At 39.3% G+C, this 26,241-nt stretch overlaps 1 protein-coding gene across 3 annotated transcripts in view; it reads left to right on the forward strand.

Annotated features, from left to right (window-relative positions):
* UBE2E1 (ubiquitin conjugating enzyme E2 E1) overlaps positions 1 to 26,241 on the forward strand; it is a 44,499-nt gene that overhangs the window by 4,447 nt on the left and 13,811 nt on the right. The gene's annotated exons all lie outside the window — the stretch shown is intronic.

A 26,241-nucleotide genomic window follows, 5' to 3' on the forward strand; every position in this document is an offset into this window, starting at 1 on the left:
GGCTGACAGTACTTTTTGCATGCTTGGATGACTTTAAATAGTTTCCAGGTGGGGGGGCCTCCAGAGATTATTATATGTGTGCTGATATGTTTACTGTTTGTTTTGGGGATTGTTTTGTTGATGTTTTCTAACAATTGCATTTGTATCTGTCATGCTGCTTTGTGTCTATTTCTGAAACTAGCCTGTAAAGAAGAGTATGAAACTCTCCTTGTTTGGTTTTTTGGTTTTTTTTTCTGGTTTATAAATCTATTGCCTGGCTGCTCTAATCTTACATAAATAAGAGTCCTGACAGAGAAGCAGGAAATAGCAAAATGCTCTGAGCTTTTTAGTTCAGAGTTCTTTTCTAAAGAGTGTCTTAGAGTGGAAGTGTGAATTCATCACTCAGTGGGTGCCCTACAGAAGCACGCGCATTAGCCTATGAAATAACAAGCAGGGCTGTTTGGTTGCCCTTTGTGGAACAGCTTGTTTTTAAGTAAGTTTTAGGAACTTGTACCTTTTGTTTAAAGCATCTAGCAAGTTGATTCAGTTCACTGGTTGGTGGCCCAAGCCTCTTTGCTTTTGGGGAGGAGGCAATAGTAGTGTAACATCTTTGGTTATGCTTGTTCATTCAAGAGGAAAGTTGCTTTCAGTCTGGTTTGTTGCCAAAGCACAACTCTGTTCCTATTTTCTTGCTGTGCCTGAAGTAGGTTTGAGGCCTTTTAATGTTGATGATAGCAGCAGTTGGGGAAAATTCTGTTTATAAATAACTGTTTAATTTGGTACTGAGGTGTCAGCCATAAATGCACGTGGATAGTTTTACTGAAGCATTTTGCTATTGTTGGTCTGCAGGGCAGCACTGACGCACAGGTTAGCCTAATGGTCCAGAGCCACTCTTTCAGTATCAGTCCCAAGGCACGTAATTAATGACATAAGGAATAAGTTGAGGCATATGAGTACAGTAGAAGTCAAGATTGATACTAAGATTTTCATACTGCTTGGAAGATAACTGATGTTATAGCTACAGATTTCAGAGGTCAATATTGTTTTGTTGATATTAATGACTACCTGTGTATTACCAGAGCTCCAGCTGCTGGTTTGGAAGTGTCTGTCCCGTCTGCATCCTGACTCAATGTCAAGATGAAGTCCACATGCTTCCTCCTCCTCCTCTCACCATATCCTGATTTTTTTTATTTTTTTTTTTTTCATGGGGAAAAAAAAACCCAGAAGCATGTCTCAGAAAAGCATCGAGCCTAGCTTGCTCTGTATGTAACAGTCTGGGTGATTGAGGTGCCAGGACTGCAGTCTGAATCTATCCCAAAGTTGCGATAATGTACAAGTGTGTCAGATTGCAGGCTTCACCTGAAGGTTTGTGTAAATAATGTTAGATCCTTAATTTGTTCCTGTTTGAATTGGCATCATTTGCAGGTAAAGCAGAGCTAGCAGACTATCTGTCAAAATAGAATATGGCTGTGAATTTTTTAATTACATAGACAACTGTGGATAATGCACTTAAGGCCTGCGTAGTAAGTTTGTGTTGTTTCACCCTTTATAAATATTTCTAATAGCAATAATTAGTTCATAGTGCAGTTAGCGATGATTAATTCTCACCTGTAATGTAAGTATTCTGCATTCTTTCCAACCTGCAAATGAGTGACAGTGAGAGCTGGCAACTCCTGCAAACAGTATGTGAAACTGGTGTAATTGTTGCTGTGTCTCTTTGTGTGTTGGTAAGTAGGAAAACATGAATGGAGAGGTTTTGGCTTGTGTGTGACCAAAGAAGTTTTGGTATTGCTCAACATGGGGTGGAAGCCATCCTACTTCAATAAAGAGAGTGCCAAGAGTGAAGCACTGCTCTGCTTATGGCTAACAAGGTTCAGATTGCACGCTCAAGCACAGGGAATTTGCTTTTGTAGCAGCTGTTTGGTAAAAGGGTAGGCAGGTACTGATTGCCACAACACTGGGGTGAGTTTCAGCTATCACAGTCATGGAGAAAACTCGGCTTTGCGGGAAAAAAAATAGTTGGTGAGGGTGAGGATATGAAGCAAGTGAGAGAACTGTGTTGCTGCATGATGTTTAAAGCTGCCAGAACTTCCTCTGGGGAAGCCTGCTAGCATTGTCACTGCTTTCCTTTATTTTTCTTTTTTTTCTATGAGTGTTACTGGCACGCTGTGAGGAAGGTATTAAATACAGGTTTTGGAACTTAGTTTCAATTTCCATCTTCACTGCTTTGCCCATCCTTGATTTCCCTTTGCCCTCAAGCCTCTCACCCCTCTGCAGCCTTTGCCTCTGCACGTATTTTCAGGTCTCACTTTAGGGGTGCCAGAGTCTCAGAAGTCACATTTTAAAAAATGGATCTGAAACTGCATCCTATATTATTTTGGAAATATTTGGAATTTTTCCCCCTGTTTTGCATAGTGCCCTGTGTTTGATGGCAGTTTGTGGTAGGCAGTGCTTTAATTTTTGGCCTCACTGCAAAGTGTTGTTCTTCTTGCAGTCTTATTGCAGTAATGGGAGTTCAGGTTATTTAATGCGTCCCACAGCAACTCTGCAAACTGAAGGGAAAAGCTTTAGGTTGTAAACGATTCTTAGTAAGAATTGTTTTGGTTTTTTTCTTATAAAACACCACATATAAGTTGCTATTACAAATAATGAAAACCATTTGATATTTCAAACAAAATGGCTTACATTCAGATGAGTTTCATTTTTAGTTTTGTAGCTTGCAGTGACCAAATTTTCATGTATGTGACCCACAAATCAACTGCTTAATAAATAAATAAATAATGCCAATACACTCAACACCCTCTGATTGAGCAGATGTGTGGGCTTCATACCTATGTCGGTAACATGAGGGGAAGTTTATCCCAAAACTTCCTCTCCCCTCAGTAGTTTCACTGCTTCTGGTTTGCCATAGCTTGCCTCTGTCCCCCCAAAGGCTTACCTGGTGCTGGTCCATCTTTTGGCTGCTTCATAATCTCTGGTAACCTGTTTGTGCCTCTTGTCCCGCTCCCCATGGTGTGATTTTGGTTTTATGCAGCCTGCTACTGTTCCTTTTATAGAGGGAATGCAGTATATGCTTGGCTTGCTTTAACAAATGGATTTCAAACTTGACAATATTTTCTTAAAAGACTTACTCTTTACAGTTTTGTGAATTCTGGTGGTGGCAGTGCTGTTTTCATCAGTGTCCTGCTGCAGTGTGTGTGTGTGTGTGTGTGTGTGTGTGTGTGTGTCTGCGCAGCATTTGGCTGAGTACTTCTTGCTTCTTTTTTGTTATGTTTTTAGTAGGCCAGCATCATAGAGATCCTTAATTTTCTGCTGTCCGCAAAATGATTTGACTTGTGACACTAGTGTTAGGTTAGAACAGTTAAATGTGGCTATCAAGTACAGAAGTGGTTGGTGGTATAGATGGATTGGAGAATAACTGTCTGGTCCTAAGGTGCTTTAAATCTTTTGAGCTGGTACCTGGTGATTCCATCTCCTATTTTGTATGGTATCAGAAAGTTGCAGCTGTTGGTTTAGAACAATAGGTATTGTTGTTCAGGTATTTGGAGGCACTGGACTTCTGGCCTGATGTATACTTTGGGGATAGCAGTATGGCATATCTTTGCATTGGGTCATGGGAGGCTGCGCTGACAACTGCCTGCAGATGTCAGAATGTATTTCCATCTCGCTGTGGAGGCAGACCTTCTTTGTGTGTAGGTACACACAAAGCGCCTGCACCAAAGCTTTGGTTCTATCACTGTGGTGAGGTTTCTAAAGCTTTAACAGAAGTTAATTAAAGTTTAAATACTGCTTATGCTCTTTATAAAAAGTCATCTCTTTGACCTCCATATTTAAGTGTCTCTGAAAGTAAATCTGCTAATGGCTGCAAGGTTATGAAACAAATGATTTTCCCCCATTTTACAGACAGGGAGATGCAGCTCACAAAAACTAAGTGACTCGTCGAAGGTCATGCAGGAAGTCTGTGGCAAAGTGGAGAAATGAATGTAAATCTCCTTTGTTTCAGGCTAACTTGCAGCTGAACTGCGTGTGTTGGTTGTGCTGCGAGCAGGGCTTTGAATTTGTGCTTTATTGGGTGTCTGGTATTGACTGTATGTAAGCATGGTAATTTAATGGTATTTTTCCATCTGTGTAGAGGGACCAAAATGGATATTAACTAGAATTAATGCTTTTTAATCTTTCTTACCCAAACTGAAACAAGTTTGTCTCCACATGGCTCATTTAAGTCCATATAGGCAAGACCAGCTGTTACTTAAACAAAAATAATTTTCAAATCTTTGCTGAAGGAGACATTTGCCTGGAAGGCTTACCATCGCTTCAGAGTGAAATGCCATCGCAGATTCATTATTTAAAGAATAATAAAATACAGTTGTGTTTCCTGGCTCCTTCAGCCCCATTTCTGTAAATTCACAGAATAAGGACCAGATCTCCCTAAGAGTCTTGTGAAAGTTAACTGTCAGCACTTAATAAATATATGTCTCAGTATAGATGGTAGGAGCAGCGCTCTGTGCTATAATAGGTGGAATATTCATAGTTTTCAAGACTTTGTGGCATGGAATTAAGGTTGCTTGGCCAGAGAGAAGTCTGCAGAAAATGTGTGGCGTAAAGGCTGCTTTGAACTCAATGATATCCTCTTCCAATTAATGTATTTCATCTACACACTATGGAAGTCTAGCATTTGTTTGGGTTGCATTTGTTTCTACAGCACTCTGAGGATGGATTGTCACTGTTAAGCTGTAGCATTGTTTGTTTTCTAAATTATTTTCACGCTTGGAATAAACCTTCCTGCACGTGGACCTATTCTAGCTAGAACTTTGTGGTCTTATTTTTGCAATTAAAAGTATTAATTAGAGTAAGACAGGTTAGTTTTGTTTTTAATATGCACACGCGTTCTTAGAGCAAGAATGACACAAATGGTGATTTTCCTTCCTTGAAAAACAAAACCACAACAGAGATAGATAAGTAAAAGTGCAGATAATATTTGATGAAAATTCTCAGCTTGTACATGGGATTTTAGCACTCCTTGTTTTCATTCACATCTCCCCCTGTAGTTTTTGAAACGGGGATATTTTCTGTGAGAACTTCCCAGCCCTAAGATGAGGAGGACCTTCCTAATTAGAGCAGTGTGTAGTTGAAAAATACAGTTGTCATACAAATTACCCGTGGTTCACCATTTCCCCCCCTCCCCCCTTTGTTTGGCAACACTGTCCCTGGAGAAATAACTCTTCCTTTTGAAACGGTATATTAACTAATTTAGAGATCCTCCACAGCTGTGTATGGGCTCTCACAAGCCATAAAAATAACACTGCTTCTGTACGTGGTGATTCTGAATGTCTGTAGGTAGCAGCTCCTGCGGGGAAAGTCCTCTGCCTGACGCGCTCAGACAATAGCAGCAGGGCAGCAGCTTTTTTGCCGCGGATTGATTAGCTAATATTCCAGGAGTTCACATTTCTGAAGATGTTTCTGTTTTTTTACTGGCTCCCTTTAAAAAAATCACTCACTTTACAGGCAAGGCTGCTGGGTTCCCATGGTGGTAGCTCCCTGATTCCACAGTAGATTCTGTTTGGCACATCCCAGCTCAGCAATTCCCATATGAGCTGCGTTCTGTGCTCTTGCATGCCAAATATCGGGACGATGAATCTTGAGAGTGGCTGTGAAATCGTACCACGGCTCAGAACAAAAGGGGCTGAAATCCCTTCTGTGCACACTCTCTTGTCTACCACTTAATTTTATTATTTGACTTGCAGCTTTGCTGCCCTCAGAGGGCACTGTGCAACTGTATTTATTACGCTGCATATATGTTTTATCTGACAAATTGTATGTTTTGCGTTATGCAGTCTTTAATTTGGTTTAATTTCAGTTGTATTCCAACTCTGCACGCCTTGGTTTTTGTGTTGAATGTTTGTATATAGCAGTGGGTGATATGTCTGGTTTTGTTTTAAGAAGTATTTGTGATATGTGCATGGTACTTCATAGACATAAATGGGAAATGTGTGTGAAGTATTTACAGTGAAAGGGCTTGAATCTCTTAAATATGAAGACAAAATTATCACCACAGAAAGAGCTGGCTGGCCTAGGGCAGAGATGAAGCAATAGTGGACAGTTTTGCACTTGAGGATGCCACATGCCACCAAGGGCAGATTGTTAGTGACTGGGAGCTGATGGGCAGCTGAGATGCAGCCTGACAGGCAGTGACTTTGGCCCTGCTGTCAAAGAAGTGGTTCTAGGACTGAGATGGAGCCAGCCTGCCTTGCTGGGAGTCATTCCGGTGGGTTGAGGCTATTGAGGAGCTTGTGCAGCTCTTCAATAGGAGGAGTCTCAATTGTGAGACTTCTGCAGCTTCTGCCTGTGCTTTTCTGCAATTGCATGCAATAGACCAATGCTGCATCCAAAGATGGGTGGCCAATAGGAAGAGGGAGGTGGCCGTCCCCATCTACTCTGGCCTTGTATGGTCTAAGCTGGAGTACTGTATCTAGGCCTGGGGCCCCCAGTACAAGAAAGCCATGGAGCTGTTGAAGTGAGTACAGAAGAGAGTCATAAGGATGATGAGAGAGCTGGAGCATTTCACCTATGGAGAAAGACTGGGGGAGCTGGGCTTGTTCAGCTGGGGGAAGAGAAGGCTCTGGGGAGACCTCTTTGCTGCTTTCTAGTACTTGAAGGGAACTAATAAAGCAGGAAAGGGAGCAACTTATTACATGATAGGACAAGAGGTAATGGCGTTAAACTAAAAGATGGGAAATTTGGGTTAGCTGTTAGGAAGAAATTCTTTAGTCAGAGGGTAGAGAAGCATGGGGACACAGGCTGCCCAGAGAAGCTATGAATGCCCCATCCTTGGATATGTTCAAACCAGGTTGAATGGGGCCCTGGGCTCCCTAATGTGGTGCATACAACCCACTAGGGGATCTTTGAGATTCCAACCTAAGCCATTCTGTAGTTCTGTGATTCTCTTTACGAATGTTTCATGTGCCAAACAGAAAAAGTATATTATTTTGTATGAATGGGTTAAGAGATTGCTGCGTATCTGTGAAGACTTGCACACCACATGTAAAGTAAAAGGCTGTTCTTTCTCCAGGAAAGAAAGTACTTAAAAGTACTAAGGTAAATTAATGATGTAATTTAGTGATTATAGTAGAATCTTGCCAATCTGTACATTTATTTGAGTGAAATAAGTTTATACTTATTTTTCCCTCTGAGGCTTAGCAGTGGAGGTCTAAATACTGACTTCATTATTTTACAAGAGGAACTAGAGAGCATGTATAGTCAAGTACTATAAATAAACCTAAACTGTCAAAATAAACACTGTACACTTTGGAATTCAGAAGGGTTTTCTTGTTTCTCTTGCCAATTTGCAAATTTCATCAGCATGCAGTTGGTCTTCCAAGGCATTTGTGGAAAGTGTAGTGGTTACTGCAGTGCATTTAATACATATTTTCTGTGTGTGAGGGGCTAATTGACATCACCAGGAGAATATATTACAGATCTGTATGCTTAACTGCAACATACAGCATGCGGTGTTGTTTTCTTTATTAACCTGCACACCCTATGACGGCAGGTGGGGGAGAAAAGGAGAGTGGGGCGTACAGATTATAACTCATGGCAGATGTAAAATCAGACAGTACATCTTCCCCCATTTCCTCTCTGATTTCACAACTGAAAATATAGATCAGGTAAGATTAAGTTGAGCTGTTTCAGTAACTGGGCACAGTCCAAGTTTTGGCAGTTCATTTGTTTAAGAGAAAATACAAAGTAATTGGATTAAAGAGGCTGTGTGATTAATGGTGTAGAATCTGGTTATATTTCTGTGCTTCTGTGTTTCTGTGAATCAGTTCAGAATCGAAGCCCTCGATTCCTCCAAGTGCTTCAACTTTTAGAGTCAAAAGTGAGCGTAAACCAAATCAGCATGTTAATATTTTGCCCTTTTTGTATTGATGTTAATGATTGTTGAGAAAACTGGATTTCTCACCTTTTCCCCTGGAGCAGCTGGACTTGCTGAAAGCTAGAGAATCTTGAACTGGTACTGGCAGTTCTAAAGGCAGGAGCAAATGCTTTTGGCTAGAGCAGAGGTACTTCCTGTGGAAGGTGGACTGCCAATATTTAATGCTCTTTCTGCTTTATCTCAGCAGTAGATTTTTGCCAGTGAAACTAATTGCAGCATCTATTAAGGAGAGACCAGGAGACAGGTATTTGTTGTTCTTTCTTTTTAGTGCCCAGTATCTTAAAGAGAGCTGCTTACAGGGGTGAAAAGACCTGGAAACATTACAAATTAGTTCTGAAGCTGTATGTGACTTTTTATAGTAGATTAATTGATGGAAAAAAAGCAAATATGGAGCTTCAACAGAATACTATGAGACAACAGCAGAGCTCCAGGGCAGTAGAGATTTTCATACATGGAAGCCTATCATTGGTGTAGCTGTCTAAAATGCTTCAGTTGTAGTTTGAACATCTCCACTGAAATTTTAAGGTGAAAATTTAAGTGATCACTGTTAGGGATATGCCATTTCAAGTGGAGAACTTCCGGAAAGTTTTGGTGTATTGCTTATTATTTCAAAGTACAGGCAGCCCTGAGAAGTGGCCTACAAATAATACAGAAAGTGCAGTATATTTAATTAAAGAGGTGCTTAACTGTTGCAGATGGTTTTGAAAGATTGCTAAAATGCACACAGTAGTAATAACATAGTTTTAAAGCAATTATATCAACAGTGTAGTATTCCACAAAAGGTCATGTCATCAGAACTTTCTGATCAATCAAACTGATGGCTGTAATACCCTATTTGCACATTGTTTCCTGTGTGTCCTGGTAAGCTTTTTAAAGGAGATGCATTAGGCAGTGCATGCAAGCGTTTATAGCTGGTGCCCTCCTTAACCTCCCTGTAAATTGTTTATCAATAAGGATTGTCTAATTTTGTTTTTGATGGGGTAATTCTTAATTTGGGAATCTCATTGTTTTGGCTTTTGATGAAACTATTTCTACTTGCTTACACCTGGGGGACTATGGGCAAGAGAGCAAAGACAGGATGCTTAAATGGCTATTCAAAATAAAATCTCAAAATACCATGAGTCAGAATGGAGTCCTCAATTGCATTAAATCTGTGTCTATGGTTTCCTTCCTGCTTCAGATCATGCAGCACGTTTGTGATCTGGGAAGCCAGGCAAGAAGATGTGTTATAGCTACAAAAATGACCTAGGAAATCCCTGACTAGGAATGTAACTAGTGTCAAGCCTTTGGCTTACTCTTCATCTGCTAGTCTTTTAGTTGCATCCCAGGGTTTAAGCCACTAGTGAAATTGTAATGCTTTCTTTAGAACAGCATTTTTCCAATTTGTTCTATCCCCTTTGTGTCCTTATGAGGTTAATTAGATTGTAGGCATTGGTGAGACTGAGTGAGTAAATGAATTGTAGGTGAGGAATGGAAAAGGACGTAAAACCACTCCAGGCAGAAGGATGTTGTGTTCCCACGGACAGCAAGATCGTGCAAGACCTTAATGGTGATTGTGAGGGGCAGTGCATCAGGGTGGCTGAGGTAATTTTGCCCTGGATGCTGAAGGAAAAAGTTGTGACAAAGATGGAACTATAGAATGATCATTTCTTTTTGTATTCCAATGATTTAGTTCTGCTTTGTTAATGCTTTCTATACAGAGCAGAAGAGATGGGGCATCCTCCTCTTCAGTAAGTGGAGAGAGCCATCTGTGGGTCAACCTCTTGTTGAGAATGAGTGACTCTTAAAGGCAGGCAAGCATATAAATTACAGCAATAGTTTCTGCTCTGCTGCTTTTGTTACAGCCCTACTCAGGAGGTACGAAATTCATATATCAATAAAGTCAGTGTGTTTATACAATCTTATACTGCTAATGATGCTCTGCAAATCAGGAAGGCACAATCTACTCTACCTGGGAGAATATAATGCCTGAAACAGGTCCCCAGCTGTATCTTTGCTGGTCTCTCCTGCCTGCTACATGAACTGCGTGTAGTTCTTGAGCCATGGATTGACCACCTGTATCTTTAGAAGTGCACGATTAAGAGCGTGAGTGAGATGTGAGAAAACAAGCAGTAGGAAGGAGAGGGGAGAGTTGCAGGGAGTGATAGCTAGAAAGGAGCAGAAGGAGATAAAGGCAGAAGTATTAATGCAGGGAGGTGGGCTGAAGAGAAGAGAAGTAAGCAAGCAAGCAGAGTAGGAAAGGCCTCCTGCATCTCCCAGAGGAGCACACCTTGCTTTTGTACCATTTGATGGAGAAGCATGACAAGAACAGCTATTCACCAAATCCCATAATGCTAAAAACAGGATGTTCACTGAAACTCTTAAGTCATTTTAAAACAATAAAGGCCTTCTATGCAGTGAATAGTGAAGTTGTGGTATCCATTGCCACAGGAGGTTGTGGAGGCAGATAGAATCAGCATGCTCAGAACTGTGCTGAGCAAATTCTTGGCCAACAGGTTTGTAGGCAGACTTAAAGAAAAGAGTCAGGGATGTACCCTTAAACATCCCTAGTGCAGTGGCTGTGGGAGCACAAGGGTGGTGTGGGCTGGAGGCAGTAGCCACAATCACTTACTCTAAGCTTTTACCACTCTCTGGAATGGAATACTAAGTTAGATCACCACCCTTGTACTTTCTATGTGGAGTACCTACAAAAAACTCAGTTTCTGTTCTTCTGTCCTCCTCCTTCTCAAACCCCTTTGTTCCTCATTCCAGTCTACTAATGTTGTCTTTATCCTTGGTCTGATTGATACCACTTCTAGCCGCATAAAATGTTTAACTTCTGCCCTTTATGGAAAAGTTCCTGTCTCTTTTCTTTTTACATTTCACCTTTTAAAGCAAGCCATTGTTTTCTCTCCAACACTTTTCCTTGCTTTTGTGAAGGGTTAATCTTCGTGCATTTCTTCTGTTGAATTTAGAATGTAAAATTTTGAGGTCAAAGGACTTTTTTTTTTGGTGGTGTTTGCAAAGTGGTATGTAAATTTCTAGCTATATTTAAATGTTCTTTAATAAAATAGCTCCAGTCCTTGGGCTTGTGTATATCTCCGTATTCTTTCTTCCCCCCAAAATTAAGTTCTGCTTCTGTTGCAACATCACTTTTTTTTCCTTCTTATCTGGTTGAGGTAAATAAGCGAGTTGCTTTATTCAGCAGCTATTGTATTACCTTGAATGTGTGATTTGGTTGTTTTCCGGTTTTATGCACATCAAGGTTATCACAGCTGTTTCTTTGTGATGCTATTACATTGTAGTAGGGTAATGTGTTTTGAGATGTATTAGTGCTGTTTTGATTTTGTTTTTATTTTTTATTTCCTTGACAGTAGCAGAAATGATGACAACGTCCAACAGCTAATCTCTTTGCTGTCTATGTGCTCCTACTTCACCTTCAACCTCAGCAACTAGAAAGACTGTAACTGTTTGGTGGGGAAATATTAGTTATATTGCAGAGCTATTACATGTGATGAGACATTCCAGTGCAAAGTACTTAGTATTCAGTGTGTGTACTAAGCTCCTAAGGACTATAAATACTGTTACATTTGAGGTTTTGTAATGTATCAGGTATGTCTTGCAGATAGCTTTTTTTTTTCCAGCAAATGCAAATTTTCTAGCCCATAGATGGTGCTTGGTGCATCGCTTTACAGTGACTTTTGGTTTGCTTTTCATAGCAGAATCTTCCTTATGAGAAGATGTAAAGTTCAGACAAATTATTTAGGATTGAAATTTCTCAGGTACATGTTTTGTTGCAACAGTGAACATCATAGATATGGCAATTTAGGGCATCTTTAACTAGTACTGGATTTTGAAAGGGAAGTCTGAAGAATAGTGTTTGGTCAGTGGAGCCTTTGCATGGTAACACTTTGCAGTGAGGATTAAGTAAGCTGTTGTGATCCTGTTATAGCTGTAGAAGTGGAGAGAAGGGTTGAGGATAAGTGAGGATGTGTTGTGTTCTCTCTCATGGCTGACTGAACAGCTGGGTGGGATTTGTTAGTGGTTCACAGCTTGGCTTCAGGAGAGATAAGAAAGGAGTACTGACTGGGGCCTGGATCTGGGAAGGAGAGTTGTCTATAGCCAGTCAAGTCTATTCTATTTACAGCAGTTTTCACTGATTGAGAATGAATGGGCTGGGGAGGGGAAAGAGCAAAGCTGGAGTTGGCAGCTAAACTGTGACACAGCAAGAAAGACTGAAATTATGGGGTGGGGCTAGATGTGGCCCTTAGGAGCAGAGGGCAATGGGGAAAAACTGTATTTCGCCAGATCCCTTTCCAGCAGTAAACCTGCCAGTCCCTTGCACCCATTGCCAGCACTCTTTGCACTTATCTCCTGTTTCTTCATTGCAATCTAACTGGCACCAGGTCACTGGAATGGCGTAAAGCTCTACAAAAGAGAGCTGTGTGACTGGTCTGGCCCATGGAGCTGCCACTCATTCTGCAAACTGTCCCAGGCTTGTATGGAGCTGTGTTGATGGCTTCCTGCCTCTCAGCCCTGCTGAGCTGAGTGGGTTCTGGACCATTTTCTCTTCTGCTAATCATTCTGATTCTTCAGCAGAAAGCCATTGCCTTTGTCCAACTCCACAGGCAAGGTTCTCTTGTTGACAGAAGTAAAATGTTTATGAGGAATAAAAAATGAATTGACAAAACATTTCTTATGTTATTAATTTAGTTGCAAATGAAGTGGCAGTGATCATCTGAACTACTGAATGTATATGTAGTTTTTTTAATTAAGCATTCAGATCATGAATAACATGAAGCTTGATGAAAGGGAAAGAAGAAAGTGTTCTTGAATTACTTGAAGTTATCCAAATTGGCAATTTGAATGCAAGGTGTGCATTCAGTAAGAATATCTAAGAACAGATATTTGTCATCTACTTTTTGCTCATTGGAAAAGTGCATTTTATTAACTTAAAAAGTTTCTAGTCAAGAGGATGCATCTAAACTTCATGTTGGGGTTATGAAAACATTCAAAATGTGCAGTAGGTGAGCCTGTGCAAGCATTTACCAAGTACACAGTTGTATGCCACACAAGTGCAGTATCCTTTGGTCATTATTTTTACCAGTCAATCTCGCATGTACACACTAAGTGCCATCTTTGAAAAGTCATCTATTTGCTGCTTTAGCAAATGTTTTACTTCCAGTGGGAGAATCTCATTTTCTGAATATTAAAATACTGGTAAATCTGTGCTGTTTAGCTAGATTGGCTTTCCTAGAAGAGAATGTGTCATGTCCTAATGGCCTGCTAGGTCAAGGGCTAAATTTCAGTCCTTGTTGAAGCTCGTTAATGAACTGTGTGCAGCAACAAGTGTTTCTATGTCTCTGTGTTCATGTTAATAGAGTTCAAGGTCACTGGGAGAGTTGTGGGTTTTAACTTATGTTTTATTTACGTATTCTTTCTTTAGAAGTGTCAAACTCTACTGAACTTGAGTACCTTATGGTTTTATGTATATCCAGTGATTTTATTTTTCTCAGCTGGTTATATGCTAGTAGAGTAAGCATCATTTTTCTTCCTTTATTATGCTGAGGTGGCTAGATGGAAGAACGCACCTTGTTTTGGCTTCTGGAGGGAAGGCCTCTTTTTTGTTTAATGTGTGTTTTTATATAGGGTTATTCTCTGATAGGGATTATAAATATGATTAGGCAGTTATTCTCTCTTCTGGAGGGTTGTGTGTGAGATTGCTGGTCAGTAGAGAGAAACGCACACTTTTGACCTTTATATCTCTTTAGACCCATTAGCTCTTGGACACAGTGGTGCTTCTCAAATTGCTTAATTGTTCCAAAGAGATCATTTGTGCTTACTCTTGTTATTGCCGTGTGATGCTGTCTGTGTACACACTGCCAGAAAACCCATGGTATATTACACTTTTATTGTTATGTAAAGCAGCTGTAAAACAAACCGTGTGATTGTGGTTTTGAAGTCTTTGCTATTGGCTACTTCATTTTTTCCCTTTATGTCTCTAACTTTTACGTTTATAGTTTTGCCACTGTAGGGTGCTAATGAAAAGCAAACATATAGGCTGTTTGTTTAAAGATAATAGTAATAATGCCACGCTCAAATTCATGTTGCTCCATATTCCTATTTATTATCCTGTTTCACAGTATAAGAAAAGCTAGGGCATGCCGTGCTGCTTTGGGGGTGAGGTAAGGGTGAGGGCAGGGATTGTTTTTTGTCTCCTCAGCATTAGCTTGACTGTTAACAGTCCTCTGATTTTTAGGAAACTTAAATAATTGTAGAGCAAGAGAGCACATAGCAAATAAAGGAAGGAAAATGTGCAGTAAGGCATTGATATAGAAGAGGGAAATTGTGTTGAGCTGTTTTTTTCCAATGCTTGCATGCCTGCAGGGACTGGTCCTGTGTGAACCCTTAGCACCCTTGCTGGATTACAAAAGGTGGGCATTTTATGTTCAAATTCCTCTTTACGAGTAGTGCTGAAGATAACAAGGCCTTAAATTACCGTTACTTTTTCTTACCTCTTTTGATACTAGTAATAGAACTGCATGTCTCAGGAGTAAAATCATGAAATGCATCTGACTTTCAGCTTCAGCTGTTTACAGTAGGAGTACTTGTGGAGATGATGAGTCTCTTGATCATTCTTAGCTCTAGTGGGAGAAGTGTTTAAAAACAGCAAAACAGCCACTGGGCAGCCTCTCTTACAAATCTTCATCTACACTGGTCACAGTGACTGCCAAGACTTTTTTAATAGTTAGATTTCCTTAGTTGAGTCCGTTCTGCTTTAATGGGTGGCTTAGATCCTGCTTTCCACTATGCAGAAACATATGTGAGCTTGGTTGCCTTCCTGCTATAGCATGTGTGCTGGGAAGGCACATGTAAGTGTTGGGGGCATGTTCTACTTGGGTTTAAAGAACTGAAACAAACTGTGAAGATGAAAAGATGCTTAGTAAGATGGAATGTGTGTTTGGATTTTGCCAGCATCTAAAGATAAATCCTTTACAATAGTGAAGGCTCTAAAACAGTGCTTTGTTCTACCTCAGTATGTATTCTGCAGTAGCTAAATTGTTCCAAGAAAAATGGGAATATACTGTAGGTGCCAGACTTTGTCTTTGGAATAAAAGATGTAGGTTTTAGCTCAGTTGTATTTTGCTCACCATTTATTTCATTTTAGTAGATTATAAGGTAATGTGTAGTAACTTAAAAATTTAAAAACCTTTAGACATTATCTGTTCAACAGCTTTATGAACACAGTGCTGCATCTGATCCACTTCTTGCTAGTGGTGTTCAGAGTGTGCACAGTTAGCAAACACCCCTTCCAAGTTCACTTGCCAGAAAGCTGTTGTCTTTCTGAGGAAGTAAGGGGCTGTTTTCTGCTTACCTTTCCCTTCGTTCCATTTGTCTTGCGTGCACAGAAATAGTTCTGTGGAAAAGGATTATAAGATCAGACACCAAGGACAGTACAGACTTGCCCCCATTAGTCCCAGTGATGCAAATGGCAAGGCCAAGTTTGTCATCATGACTGAGAGCAAAAGTTATTAGCTGTGATCAGTGCTGCATCATTTTGCAGCGTAAGTAATTTGCTGAAGTGATGATGAAATTCTATATTTGCCATTATGGGAGATGGCATAAGAGCATGTGTGAACTCAAAAATATCTGAGCAAAGGGGCTAAAGTGAGCACATTCTTTTTTATTGGTTCCAAATGAGCTGCAGTTTTACTGTGCCATTACTGTAGCAGTAGTTATTTTAATGGCCATTGAACTGAGTTAGAGTACCTACAGAGACTACAGACTGTGTGTGTGTGTGTGTGTATGTGTGTAACACTTGTATGTTTATTTACATGGGAGGCATATACACCCTGATTTCATACATGAAATATTGAGTGTGTATGACAAGAACTACTTTTACCACTCAAGTTTGTTTAAAGCTGCACAGCATTTATTGGAAACTCGATCTGAATGTCATCACACTTGATTAAAACGCTTCATTTTATATTTCAGCAACCTAGATTTCCTTTTTCCATCCAGTTCTGCCAGCAAGTAAGAGCTAGTTGTGCTCTTGTGCCCTGGGCTGATCAGAGCAGACTGGTGGCTTTCCCTCTGTCTTCAGTGGGTTTGGGCTTAGAAAAGTAAGAACTTAAGCTGTCTAAGGTCACTTTGTTTCATTAATTCTTTCATTGTTAAAAGTATACCTCAAAAAAAAGAAAAAAGAAAAAAAATCTGATCCAAATGACGTATACTGTCAACTGTTCCTCTGTTCCAGAAATTTGCTTTCAAGTCCTGAAAGCTGGTCACATACAGGTAATGCCTTCTGACCTGTAGCAAATGTGTATTAATGATACTGGTGCAAAGATCAGGATTCCATGACACTGTAAAATGAGGCATTGTGATGTCAACAGCTTTACTGTTTTTATCATTTCCCTAAGAAGGAGAGAAGAACAACTAAATTATTCAAAATGAAGAGTCTGTAACCCTCATTTAAGTCGAGTGGCATAAAAGGACTGTGATCTCAGTGCTGTTGGATACTGGTTTTCTTTTTGTACTTCCGTTTTACTATCATGCGGTTTTTAGTATCTAGCAGGAGAGAGTTTCAGCCAAAACAATCCAAATATGCACAGAGCAAGCATGAATGATACTTGACAGGTGGGTAGGATTTCCTGCAGCAACTGCCAGATTTCTGAAGTCAGTTTGCTCCCTGTGTTCTGTGATTTTGCGTGAGTGGTCTGATGCTGGTTTGGATGCAAATAGCTGCAGCAGTATCTCTGTTGCTGGAGAGCGAGGGAAGTTGGAGTTATGCTTTGTCTGCCTTCTGCTGGCTGACACTGGGTTTCAGGGTAGGTAACCTTTGTAGCTAGGGATCAATCCTATAGCCTAGGTAATGGACAGCCCTACTGTTTATCTGAAACTGTCTTGTAGTAGCAGGGTTTCCCCTGAAATCATAACCAGTGTCATCAGTTTGTAATGCTGTGATGTCTCTCTGAAATCTCCTCCATTGTTTTTGTAAATTTATTGCCTCTCTGTAGAGACTGCTATTTTATAGAACATTTGGTTGAAGTCATGCTTGAATCTGGTGCAGTTTTCAGCAGTTATGTGCAAATATGGAGGTACCCTCTTTCAGCAAAATGTCTAGAAATGTCTTTGCAGAACTGTGGCATCAATTTCTTTTATACTGTTCATTTGTGACACTGATGATGACATCTGTGATTTTGCTTATGCTCACAAAGCAAGTTGGAACTGTTTACTATAACAGCCTCTACAACCAGACTTAAAATAGCATGCTGAATTTAATATATGTGATATCAGAGGCTTAGGTGATGTGATGGGTTCTCTTTCTTTTTTATTATCCCGCTCCTTCAGTAGCAACTACATCTACAGCAACAGCTTATATTTCAGTTGTTTAGAGTTTGTAGATTTTGTCTTCAAATATAGATGTTCTGGCATTGAGTAGGGGACTTTTTAACGTTTGTAATTGTTTTCTGATGTTATCTCATAATCTTGCTCAAAATTCATGAAGTTTGAGTTTCTTTCCTTCCTTCACTTGTTCATTTTTCTCTAATTCTGCTAGTAGGCAGGCAAGTTCACTCTGTCTTGAACAGCATTGCCAGGATGAAATACTTAAGTCATTTAACTGTTCACTTCATGCTGCAGTGAATACTAGTGAAAAAGAAAATAAATTGGAAGCATCTGTTTTTCTTTTCTCATAAGAACAAAGATATATTCTATTGAAATTAAAGGTGGCAAATATAAGAGTAATAAAAGGAAGGTATTATATGTCTTTCATACATATAATTAGACCGTGGAACTTACTGTCACAAGAAATTATTGAGGTGAAGAATGTAACAGGATTTGAAGTAGAATTGGGCAGGCATGTCACTATCATGACTACTCAAAGTAACTCTTAATTATGATGATTTTGGAGTAACACTAAACCCATGCAACCTTACCTTGAGATGTATCAGAAGAGCGTGCTTTCTTCTGTTCTTTTGAGTTAGGCTTGCCTACTCAGACTAAAATTTACTTGAATTCTGAGCCTAACAGATATTGTGTTGTCCGGAATTGTACAGCTTGTACATATGCAAATGTCTTTCTCCCTCCATTCTCCCTCATACACATTTGCACATATGTCTTGCATATTTTGGGGGCTGGATGTCTTCCTTAAATATGTTGTCCTTTTCCATGTCTCTTTTCCACGTCCCTTTCCATATGAGCTCATCTCAGAAAAGTCTGCTATGTGCTGTCTCTGATCAGGTTGCACAGGAATGCTTATGGAAGTGACCTACAAAATGAGGAGAAGAATCCTAAGTTTTGTGAATGATTAATACCACATAGAGCAAGAGCCTCAAAATTGATTAAACTTAAGTATGCTGTGAGAAGTGAAATCACTGTATTTCTGTAAAGATAGCAGTGATCATAGCACGCTTTTTACCATGTCTTGGCTTTTTAACAAGTGGCACTTTGAATTATGGAATTAATTCCACGGAGTGGAAAACTATCAGGACTGAAGTAATAAATATGTTAAAAGGTTTGAGTATTGTAGTTGACATTTATGCCTGCAAATCTCAGCAGGGCTTTAACCATAGAGTTCCTGTGTGTTAGGGCCAGGGAGGAGAAATATCTACTTGATACGCAGAACATTTTTTTTGTTCTTTAACATTTGTAGAATAGGGAAGGAAAAAAGTAGTTGAGCAGAAGTGTAATAGGAACAGCACTTAGAAATCCCTGGGCAGTAGCCAAAATATTCAGATTCTCTTTTGGGGAGTTTAGGGAAAGCAACTTGAATACATTATGTGACTTTAAAGGAAAGAACTTGAAGATGTCCCCTGTAGAGGCATTCAGCTTCTTTTCCAGAGCTTGTATGCCTTCCTTTATAAGATTCTGCTGTTCTGTAATTATCTTAAAAACTACAGTGAGATTAAGAACAGAAGCAAAGCCTGTTGCTTGTATCTAAAAATGCTCAGCTGCAGCATCAGTTGATGACAAGCTCTTAGAGCTTATCCCTCCATAAAGAATGCAACATTCTGTTCTTTTACCTGATGCAGGAGCAACAAGAGTGCTTTCAAAAGTGTTCCTTGCTGACAATAAGTATGCCATTCCTCTTGGTCATATTTATGATAATAATATGTAATAAATACATACATACTAGTGCCATCAAATTTTGTGTAATGTTGTTCATTTTATTTCAAAAAAGAATAACAGAAATTAGTAGCTTTTAGAGAGAAGGTGGAAAAGATTTAAAAAAAAAAAAAAAAACAAAAAAAAAAACCACAACTGGGGGAGTTATCAAGTGAAGATACAATTATTACTTACTTCAGATAGTAGACCAAATATTTATTTTCCTTATTTTAATTCTCCAGATCAAATAGCTGGGAACCTTATTTTCCACTATCTTCTAATGCAAGAACAAAGAAGGTATATGAAATGTGATGAAAACCCTGTGAAATGATGTTAAAAGATAGATAAACCTAATTTAAAAATTATTTTTCAGAATGAAATTAGGCACAGATTCCGTGCTGTATTACACTGCAGAAACAGGAATTTAGTAAGCTTCAAAAAGACTCCAACTTTTCTATGGAGGGCAGAACCAGCCACAGCTACCACTTCGTTAATAATACTCATTTCAAAAGGAAGCCATACATGCTTGTTTTTGAGGTTCAGCTCATTACTGACAAGTGTGTTGCTAATGCAAGCAAAGCAGATGAGCTGGAAGGAGACATCAAATGATCATCTCTGCCCATTTAATACTGGAATCCAGCGCACTGGAGATTGGGCATCGGAACAGGTGTGCTTCAGATCTTGTTCAGGCTGGTGATTCCTTTTGATTAGTTTGTAGAGGACCAAAGCTCTGTGACAAAAATTGCATTTGACCTGTGATCAAAATCTTTTCAGTAACGCAGCTTTTATTATGCTAATAGCTGGACTGAGCTTTATTTTAATGTTGCTTAAAAGGGGATAAATGTTGACAGTCGATGTCTTCTTTGTAAATCATGCTATAAAAGTAAAGTGTGTGTGTGTATGTGTGTATGTGTGTATGTATGTGTACGTAGCACACATATGAGGAGTGTGTATGTGTGTACGTATGTGTATGTAGCACACATATGAGGAGTGTGTATGTGTGTATGTATGTGTATGTAGCACACATATGAGGAGTGTGTATGTGTGTATGTATGTGTATGTAGCACACATATGAGGAGTGTGTATGTGTGTATGTATGTGTATGTAGCACACGTATGAGGAGTGTGTATGTGTGTATGTATGTGTATGTAGCACATGTATGAGGAGTGTGTATGTGTGTGACAAAAGTATCTTTAAGAGTAGTATCACAGGATCATTAAGAAAAGACCACTAAGATCATCTAGTCCAACCATCAACCTATCACCATCATACCCCTAATCTCCACATTTCTTGAACACCTCCAAGGATAGTGACTCCACTACCTCCCTGGATAGCCTGTTCCAACACCTCACCACTCCTTCTGAGAAAAAATTCTTCTTACTAAACTTGAACCTCTTCTGGTGCAACTTCAAGCCATTACCTCTCATCTTTCTGATGTTACCTGGGAGAAGAGACTCACTTCACCTTGCTACAGCCTCCTTTCAGGCAGCTGTAGGGCTATGAGGTCCCCCGGAGCCTCCTCTTCTGCAGACTAACAATCCCTGCTCTCTCAGCCATTCCCCATAAGACTTGTGCTCCTGTCACTTCACAGCTTTGTTGCCCTTCTCTGGACATGTTTCAGGGCCTCAATGTCTTTCTTGTACTGACAGACCCAAAACTGATTGCAGTACTCGGAGTGCGGCCTCACCAGTTTTTGTCCTCAATTAATTAGCCTCAAATAATTGAGTTTTAAAGCTAACAGTGTCTTACTCTAGTATTTAATCTTAAGGTTGACTTTGCCTGATCAAATTCTGTATTTGCAGTATCATTAACTCATAGTTCGCAAGTTCCATGCATGGCATGTAGGTTTCTCTTAATTAAGTCAGTGTAAATGTATAAATAATTTCAGTATTGGCTAGCTTGCTGCTCTCTTGATGGTGCTTCTGTTTGAATGATTAACGTTTATGGATGATTGTGTGTTTATGCATTCTGTTTTACCTTTCTCTGACAAGCTCAGCAGAAGAGAACTATTTTCAGATAGTCTGCTATAATTGGAAAAGAAGTTGTCTCAACATAAGCTTTAGCTACATTTGATTAAAAGCCCAGTATAAAAATTTATTGAAGATCTGCTGTAATGACGAGAGTATCAACTGCTTTTGGAATTTGTCCATTCTTGCTTATTTAAGAAGGCGTTGTGTGTGCTGTAGGGGTTTTAATTATTGACCTTTCTGAACTGAAATCTTGACAAAGACACTTTAATGAAGAAATCTCTCTTCATTTCTCTTGAAAGTTCAGATGGGATTACCTAATGTAGCTAAGAAAATTTACTAATGTAATGATACTACTGCAGATGTACGTATATACTGTGTGTTGCAGTTAGAAAATCTTTATTTCAATAAAAGGAATATCCTAAATGTCTTTTAGTGAGGAAATGAAAGTGAATTAAGCTGTAGCAACTGGAAACAAGTCATTTTCCTTAATAGTGGCTTTCTGTTCTTCTGTTGATATATATGTAAAATTGCATCAAGCATGATTACTAAGGCTGTCAGTTTTCCCAGATGTTTTGCTATGTATTATTATGTCCATGCCGTATTTTTGCCTAATTGTAAGCAATATACTCAATTCTTCTTCTCAAAATTATTTTGTTCAGTGTAAAATTAGCTGCAAGTTACACATCCGTGTCAGTTCTAAAGATTCTGTAGGTGTGCCACTGAATTTCTGTTGCCATTGGTCAGTGTGGAAGTATTAACAGCATAACAAAAGTGATACACAGCTCCCAGAACAGGAGGAGTTCTTTGCTAATCTTTTCACTGTTGCCTTAAGGTATTGCTTATAACAGTGCTCAGGTTAAAAGGTTAGCAGTGCTGCAAACTGCTCCTGAGCCAGCTGGGACCTGGAGGGTGATGAGGGTGCCTCAACCTGGGCTCCCTGGCAAAAACCCCTCTGCCCACCTGCTGGGGACCTCCATCCTCAGCACGTCCTGTGAGCCAGGGATGTCCCTCAGCATGCACAGCTGCTGTTAAGGCTTCTCTCTTCACTGGGAGCTGCGGAGGAGTGGAGCATGTGCTGGCTTCTGTGTGCGTGCTTTGTATAAGAGGTGTAAGTGATGTAAGGCACTGAGTTGAAACTCTCACTGCCTGGCACTTCTTTGCCTTTAATGTTTTCTTACATTCATTAGACGTGTCAAAAATGTAACGAAATGAAGGTACTGTGAAGTTTAAAAGCCAAAACTGAGAGTGTGACAATAATGGCATTTTTGCTGTGGGGTGAATTATTTCACATCAGTCGCCAAACGGTCTTGTGGAGGGAAAAAAAAGTAACTGTTCACCAGTTACCTGGACTCTGCAGGATCAGGCAGGATCAGTTAGCTCAGTTAGCACCAGCACTGTACATGTTGTTTAAAGGCATGGCTTAGTCTTCTTTTGGCACCTGATGTGGATTAAGTGTAATGTTCCTAATACAAAGACATAAACAAACTTGGGAAGGCCACCACAAACGTATGTTCAAGCTATCCTTGTGACAGTGCTATCCAAAAGAAAATCAAAAGCTTGTGTTTTTTAATTTAAATTCCTTGAAATATACCTTTGTTTCAGGCTTTTGCCCTCAAAGTCAGCTTCAGAATATATATTGTAGCAGTAATACATAAATAACAATTAGCTACTGTGACCTGGTGCATTTGTAACTGTTAATAAGGCCAACTTGCAGTGGTATCTAAACAGTTTTCTGTCTGCTGTGTAATTGACTGGCAGCTGTGCTATATTAAAGAAAATCTTAAAAAAAAAAAAGTGAACTTGCATCTCGGATCTCTCAGATAAAAAAATTTCTAGTCTGTGCATGTTGGCTTAAAACTCAAAGGCAGTGCTGTCATGACTTCTGCTAGGCAACTTCAATAGTAGTTTACAGCTGTGAAAATAAAATAAGTGGTCTGGGCTGTGCAGCATAATTGATACTATTTTTTGTGGTCTTGAGAAGTGTAAGACTTTTTTTTTTTTGAGTGGTTTGTTCAATTTTGCTGTTGCCACCTGCAGTGCAAGTGCTGTAATCCAAATGCAGTGATCCTGATTTGTTCAGTGAATGACAATGAAAGGAAATGAATGTAAGGAGCTTAGTGTAGATAAGGGAGAAGGGGAAGGCATCCAGATGAGATTTTTCTTTCTTGTTTCACTAAAATATCATGTTTCATGTATCACTAAAATACGTCCTTCAAAACATAATGTATTTTAATTAGCAACATAATGTTATCTGTATCACCATTGGTATGCTGATTGGAAGCAATATAGTGATGTGAAGCCAAGATAATGTGATGACCTGGTTCTCTAGTTAGGTAATGTTGACTCTGCCTATCCCCGATCTAATGGGGAAGAGACTGTTGGTGTTTATCAGCTGATAGACTTAATGTGTAGCCTTTATTTTTTTTTTAGGGCAGGTTGCTTGCTATAGAGGTAGCTGGTGGGACAGACAAATCAGTTCTACACATGTACCACAAGCTCCAGATCTTATTTTCCTTTGGGTATGTTCTCTTAATAACTTAAAATTGCACGTAAACTAGCAATCTTAAAACACCATGTCCTCTGTTCTGAGTGCAGAATTACCATATTTCAGTACAAGGGAGGTAGTAGTGCATCTCTAGTCTGACAGTACAACTCTCTGGCCTCTTTAAAATAACCAATTCCTTCCCATGGAAATATGACAGCTAGTTTGAGGAGACAGTTTGGTGAAGCAACAAGAACTATGTCCTTATTAGCCTGAGGAAGTTTGAGAGCCTTGTCTGCTTTCAGTATTCAGCATTGCGAGGGCTTCTTGCCAAGCGTTACACGTCATCTTTAACTTTCTGGGGCCAGTTTTTCCAAGCTGGTTTGCTGTTCTCGTCTCTATCTAAGTTATTTAGCATATACATTTTTTTTTTTATCTACAGAATTACTGGTGATAATTAGATCTGTTGTGCTAACTGATGATGATAAACTGCAAGGTAACCATCTACTGCATTATCTCAGTGCTGCCTGCGCAGACATAGGAAATAGAATCCTTTTTCTCTTTTTTCATTTTTTAAAAGGCAAATGACTTTGGAAGAAAGTGAAGCTTCCAGATCGTGTTGGTCCTAAGAAAGGAGTTAACTTAGAAATTTTACAACTGGTGTACTTCTGAGTGCCTGAATATTTATGATGTGCTGTATTTTTTTCTATCGGGTCCCATGCTGATTTAGATAGGCATGGAGATGCTTGTGGAGGACAGACAGAAAGACTGATCTAGGTTCCAGCTCAATTCTGGCATGGTGAGATGTATGCTACATTTGAGATTAGTGATACAAAAATCTTGGTATTTGTTAATAGTATTGGTTCTCTTTCATTATGTTTAAATACAGAATTGCCAGTTCGATGCAGGGCAGCCACTTTAAGAGTATGTTTGCTTTACCAAAAAATCAAAATTACAGAAACAAATAGTTTTACTAGTTACAAGTCCAAACGAACCACCAGAAATAGTTGGAATATGAGGAGATTCCAAGAAAATGGTGTAATTGCAAAAACACTGCATTTCTGGCACTGCCTGTTTTTGCTTACCAATTGTAAATTACACATCTGTGCCACAAATACTAAATTTGGAAATAATGTCTGATAATGTGAAGGAGTTTCTGTCCCCATGTTGGCAGCTAACAGACCGGTGAACAAATGGCAGGAAGGAAACTGTTGTAAAAATAACACAAGGTTAAGTTGGCAGAGCACGATTTCTACCATCTCATCTTCTTGTCATTTTAAATAAGCCATTGGTAACTGTTAGGCAAGTCAGATTCTCTTCTGCTCTTTCCAATTTGTTTTGCTGTTTCTTGTGCAGGGAATTATTTAATGGGAGCTGCAAGGTCAAATACAAGCCAGTGCGTTTTAAGTTTCATTTTCTTTTTTTGGTCAAGGTGTCAACCTGTAACTATGAGGAAAGAAGAAGAACAGATTTGCATACAATGAAGATAATTTCATTCACTTCTGAAAGTTTGACATTGTCTGTATTTGCATACTGTATACAGCAAAGCTGCAGACTTCTTACGATTTTGGTCCACTTTTCTGTAGCCCTGTTGGACACTTTGAAAATATCTGTGGTAGGATGAACTTAAGTTCTTTGACACAGAGAAGCTAGGAATAAGCCAATACGAAGGAAAATGGAAGCCCTTGAGACCTGAGCAGGCTGGATTTATTGTCAGTTTGGGAACCAATGCTAAATGGATTAATTTTGCTTGAACCTTTTTATGAGGACTTGCTTCTAAATTGAAGTGATTATTGTTAAACTAAATAGAGCTGCAGCACTCTCCTGAGAATATAACGTCTCCTCCTGACCTCCCTGTTAAGTGAGATTTTATTTCAAATCTTTGAAGCCTGATTTAAAAATCAAACTTTGCATCAAAATTATTCAATTATTTTTATGAAGTGGTTGAGTAGTAACGCCACAGCAATATTTTGCGGAGACTGAAATATTTCAGGTGAACATCTTAAACATGCAAATATTCCTGGGCATTTATTTTTCTGCTTTAGCTGAAAAGAGTGAAGTCCTGGTAAGGGTCAGGCTCTTTTGCTTGTTGTGTGATCTTGTTGCCAAATATTTTGTATATATCTACATATAAAAACCTCGTCGTATTTTCTTCTTTCTTTCCCCAAAGAAATCCACCTGAAACTGTTTTCCTTGAAGTCTTATAAATCCCCATATAACACCTTATCAGTTCCATTATTGGAACTATTTAGTTATTTAGCTCCTTTTTAACCTTGTGAGAACATAATTCACTGCACAGTTTATCCTCCAGTTTAAGCGCTGTGCAATTTATGTGCAATTTTTCAACCTTCCTCCCCAATTTTACATTAGCCTGGTACTTAAGGGAAAAGCTTTCCCAGATGCTCAAACAGAAATGTTGTGCGTGCTCTTTTGTGTGAGAAATGTGGTGGGACTTGTGAGGTACTTACAGTGAGCAAAAACACTGTGACTGCCATTTTAAATTGAAGATGGTAATTTCAGTGAGTTACAACAAAAAATAATATTTACCAATTTGTAATTTAAAGCCATGTCCCCAGACATGCATAGATGGAGAATTCAGTTTTGATATCACAATTCTGTAGTTGGGATTGCTGCTGCCATAGAATGTTTCATCTTTACTCACTTACCTCTCCTTTCCTTCCCTCACTGCCTTCTTATGCTTTAATTATAGCCAGCTGCAACTTTTTTCCCCTACTCTTTTTTTCCTCATGTCTCTCAGTGAGTTCATAGGCATTTCATCGATGGTCAGGCCA

This window comes from Lagopus muta, chromosome 7 (assembly GCF_023343835.1).
Source record: "Lagopus muta isolate bLagMut1 chromosome 7, bLagMut1 primary, whole genome shotgun sequence".
In the NCBI taxonomy this organism is placed as follows: domain Eukaryota; kingdom Metazoa; phylum Chordata; class Aves; order Galliformes; family Phasianidae; genus Lagopus; species Lagopus muta.